This window comes from Nannospalax galili, unplaced genomic scaffold (assembly GCF_000622305.1).
Source record: "Nannospalax galili isolate Female #2095 unplaced genomic scaffold, S.galili_v1.0 scaffold2673, whole genome shotgun sequence".
NCBI classification, from domain to species: domain Eukaryota; kingdom Metazoa; phylum Chordata; class Mammalia; order Rodentia; family Spalacidae; genus Nannospalax; species Nannospalax galili.
In genome coordinates this window covers 12,245-17,138 of record NW_008333283.1, presented here as the reverse complement: position 1 = coordinate 17,138, position 4,894 = coordinate 12,245, and the positions used below count along the sequence as shown (strand labels likewise).

Genomic DNA, 4,894 nt, shown 5'->3' with positions numbered 1-4,894 from the left:
ATATTTTGGAATTTGTCAGACCTTCAGCACCAGATTGGGACTACTGAGACATCCAGCCTTGTGGACTGAGCGACTACAGATTCTCAGCCTCTCCAGTGTGGTGCAGCCATTGTTGGACTACTCGGACTCTATCCTGTGAGCTAAGCTGATAAATCTCTATACATATTCATTCTTCTGGTTCTGTTTCTTTGGAGAACCTGACTAATACAACATGTATTCAGGAGCAGGACGTAAGTCAACCCCTGCTTTCATTTTACAGGAATAAGGTTGGAGAGTGGGACAAAACAGCTTTTGATGCAACTGTTTGTAAGGAAAATAGACATGAAGAGGGCAAACTACCTTTTCATTGTCTACAACCAATGGTTTTTAAAAAGCCTACTGAACCTTGGGTCTCTCTCTAAAAGCTCACTTCCTAGCTACTAGCCAATCAAGTCCACTGGATAAGCAGTCTGCTATGCCCACTGCTGCAGCACACTAAATCAAAATCCTGGCACAGAGGGCAGGACATAGTTTAGGGCCTGCAAATAAGACCAAACTCTCATTTGTCCGCAGGAACCCCAACTGCTGGCAGTGGGGAAGCTTGCCATCTTCAGACCTAACACTACAAAGGTGCACACCAAAGCAGACAGGCCAAGCTACCATTCTGTAAGAGAAACCAGGACCATGTTAAATAGTTCTTTTCATTAGCCTTTATTCTCAAGGGAAGCCAGAAACCAACCCTTATATGCAGAAACCCACACATGGGTCACATAAATCCAAGCACTGGCATGGGATTTCAGTGAAGTAAACTTTAAAAAACACCCCAATCAAGGTTGTAGAAAGACCTCCAATTCAACTGTCCCTATTTATGCACCCCTACTCACCACCCAAGTCCATCAATTGAAATAGTCTGATCTACAAAGGGGTCAAAGCAGCAGGAGCAGGTACGGATAGAGGGAAGGAACAGCAATCAACCAAGGACATCACAGCTGGTTCCCTTGAGCAGTGATCTCTTAGGCCACAACTTCTGGTGGCTGAGATAAAATGCCTTTGAGGGCAGGTGTGTGGTGCCAAGAACATGAGATGCCCAGAGTGACAAGGTGTCAGAAGGTGGATATGCCTGAACTTTTAGAAAGGACAATGTTTACAAGGGGCAAAACCAGGATGCACAAGACTGGAATGGCCCATGACCCCTAAGTGCTTCCTCCTCCAGGAATCCACCATTTACCATCCACGTGTTAACTGGAGGTCACACCATTTCCTCTACTACCCAGTGTAAAATAACCTACCTCCCCACAAAGCTTTTCAAACCACTGATTGAGTTACCCATTCATTTTGGTCCCCAAGCAGTACTACTTGTTAGTGGACTGTAGACTCACTTCCAACTACCCCCTTAGGGGGTAAAAAAAATTCCCCCTATGCTGGCCTCAGTAAGTCAGAATTTAAAATAAATGGGTTGGCAGCCTCCTGGAGACTTAAATCTACCTTTCCAAAGATGGGACATTTATTCAAATGTTTGGGAATTCATACACCACCATGGATAGGAATTAAAGATAGAAACCCGACTCTTCCTGTGCCTTCTCTACTGCCCAACTGATCTGACCCAGTCTCACTGTCACTGCCATTTCTGCTAAATGGAGCCAGCTAGGCACAGGCAACTGCTTAGTATCAGAACACATCACAACTTTCCCATTCAAGACCTAAAGCCACTGTCTGTCTGGCTACAATGGTGATTCTCCAGTTACTTCAATACTTTAAAAGGCTGCAGCAGCATGCAAAAGAATTTCATTTCATTAAAAAAAAAGTTAAGAAAGGTCTTCAGGAGATGGTGTTTTATTTTATCTTGTCTGGATAGAGGTTTGATTTGCTCTTGAATGTTCCAGGGTGGAAAGACTAGGAGACAGCACAGGCTGTGGAGGTCTACTCAGTGTAGTCTCCCTCATTCTCATCCTCACCATCCACGGAGAGAGCAGCATACTTGCTCACAGAGCTGAACTTGGAGGCTGGATTTTCTTTAGGTTTCTTTGGCTCAGGTGCAGATCTGGAGTCTTGATCCTTTTTGCCATCTTTCCTGTCTGACTCCTTCCAGTGGTCTTTGTTCCCTCCGTCTCCAGGACCACGGCTGGAGTTCCCACTTTGGCCTTTGGGGACACTCACTCCATCCATTTTATTTTCATCTTTCCTTGCTGATCCTTCCTCAGATGGCTGAGCTGTAGCTACTTTCCCTCTGCCACTTGTAGGGGACTGCTGCTCTGTGTCTGAGCTCTGAGATCGAACAGGAGGGTTAGAACTCTGCTTCACCCACGCATTCTCTTTTGGTGGAGGGGCTGGCATTACCTTTAGAGGCTGATCAGGTTTGGGAGGCTTAGAAGTTGGAGAGTGACAGTCATCTTCTTTATTGAGTGTTTCATTTTCTAGAGACTTTTCACTCTCCTTCACGTATTTCTGCCAGATGTGGCTGAGGTCCCAGTCTGTGATGACTCACTTCCTGTCCTCGACCGTTCTCGTTCCTGAGTTTCTTCACTTCGCCAACTTGGGTGTCTCTCCCGGGGCTGCCAGTCTAGTGGCTCGTCCAGCTGATGCTGCAACTTCTCCTGCTCCTTCTGTAGCCGCTCTTCCACTTCTCTTTCTCTAGCAGCCGTGTCGACAGGCTTTGCCCCTCCAAAGATAGAAGCAGCTTGGCTGGACTGGGAGGTGCTAGCAGAGGAATCGTCTTCCTTAGGAGCACTCCGAGGCTTTAGATTCAGTTTGGGTCTTTGGGGGGGACCTCTATCATCTCGCCTGTAATCGTCCCGAGAGTAATCATCTCTGGAGCTCCACGACCGATCATCCCGTCTGTCATAACGGTCTTCATAGCAGTCCCCACCTCCTCTGTAGTCATTGTCCCTACGGTACCCACTACCAAATGCTCTTCTGCCACTGCCTATCCTGGAGTCATAGCCCCTGTCATAATCTCTGCTGCCTCGGTCATCGTAGCGATCCCGGCCCCCGTAGCGATCCATATCCCAACGTGGGCAGTCCCGATACCAGTCTCGATAGCAGTCTGAATCGTAACGATCTCGATACTTGTCTCCAAAGCTATCATCCCCTCTTCTAGGCGAGTAGTCATCAAAGCTGTCTGTGGAAGGACGGGCTCTCCAGTCTGTGTCTGTTTTGTCAGAATCTCGATTTCTATCTCAGCCAAAAGAACGATCATCCCTGTCTTTATCCTGTGCTTGATCAGCAACATCCACTCGAATTCTCCTGTTGCCTAAAGACTCTTCATTGAGACTCAGGGCACTGAGCAGGGAATCCAGGTCCTCAAATTCAGCATAACCAAAACCTTTCAACCTCTCTGGATTGCTGGGTTCACGTGGTAAGCACACTGCACTGATATTTAATCCTCTGAAGAATTCCTTAATGGAGTCTTCTGTCACATCGTAGGGCAGGTTCCCTAGAAAAGCAGTGTAGGGTGGCGATTTGGGAAGACAGCTCCGGTCGATATTGGGTTCCCGAGCAGCCCATGGAGCAGTGGGAAGGATGGAATGGTCAATTGGGGGTGCCCTATACACATCGTCATCGTTACTGTGCCAAGTTGTTGACACATCTCCTTCCAGGTCGTCTGTTTCATCAGCCCAGCTGACTGGTTTGGGGACATAGGTACTTCCTCCACCAGTTCCCCCATCCTCAGCCAGAAAGTCTGTTAGGGAGATGGTCTTCCCCTTCTTATTCTTCTTTTTTGCTGAGGCCGCCATGTTGGGAGAGGGAGAGGTTCTTGCTTCATTTTTAACTGCAGGCTAATTGCAGAGTAGCTGCTCTAGCATTAAATAGCCTTGGCTGAGTCCCAGCAATTACTTCCATTTGTATGTTGGATCCATTGCCTCTTTTAAAATACAACCATTAGGAGGTTGACTTATTGTTCCTTTTTTAAAAGGGCTGATACCACAAAATAGGTTTTTGAGCAGATATTTAATAATTAAGGAATCTTTGAGCAGTTTCAGATGTGGAGGGAAAGTAACTCTGGATTTTCCTTCTGTAGTTGCTGTGCAGAAGTCCGTTCATGCTCACTGTATGAGGATGGGGCTTGGCCAGAGTCACAGGGGAAAATAATAGTGTAAATACAATTGAAGTTTGTTCACTCACATTGAGCTTTCCAGAAGCAACCATGAGCTGGGGAGATGGCTCAGTTGGTAAAGTGCCCGAGTTTAGACTCCAGCATCCACATGGAAAGCTGGGCACAATGGTGTATGTCTGAAACCCAGCACTGGGGGCACAGAGACAGGAGCGCATTGACCAGCCAGTCCAACCAATCAGTGAGCCCCAGGTTCAGTGAGAGATGCTGTCTCAGAAAACTGAAGTGCAGAATGATCTAGAAGACATCTGAGATTGACCTCTGGCATGAGGATACATGTATATGTGCTCATACCCACAGATATGCACACCATACCACATACACATGAAATAAAGAAGATTTCCTGAAGTGAGCCTTCCGGCGTGGTGAGTTGTGTTTCCAGAACAACAGGTTCCTGATTCTGCCGGGTTCACCATGCTGCTTGTGGACTCTATTTCTAGGGTCACCTCACTGTCTAAGATGGCTGCTATAGCTCCAACCATTGCAGATACATTTCATCTTATAGGAGGGAAGGAGACAGAACTCTTCGTTTTGAAGAATGTTTCTTTTTTTTTAATTCTTACAAAAATTTTTATTGAGAATTTCATACGTGCATATAAGGTGTTTTGATCAAATCAAATCCATGCCCACTCCCTCCCCTCCAACATTCCCCTCTCTGAAGAGGTAACCCTAAAATCTTTTAAGGATTACATATAAGCTCCCAAATACTTTTGACATTTTTGGCCTTTGGAACAGAGTATGTTGCTAACAGGCCCAAGGACATTTTGACTTATAGCCAAGAAACTGGCTACATTTCTCTGGGGT

At 46.4% G+C, this 4,894-nt stretch overlaps 1 pseudogene across 1 annotated transcript; it reads right to left on the bottom strand.

The window, feature by feature from the left end:
- Nucleotides 1-1,587: 1,587 nt before the first annotated feature.
- LOC103729854 lies at nt 1,588-3,723 on the bottom strand (annotated as a pseudogene). The gene has a single exon (XR_001872323.2). The product of XR_001872323.2 is annotated as a eukaryotic translation initiation factor 4B pseudogene (transcript).
- Between the last annotated feature and the right edge of the window lie 1,171 nt (nt 3,724-4,894).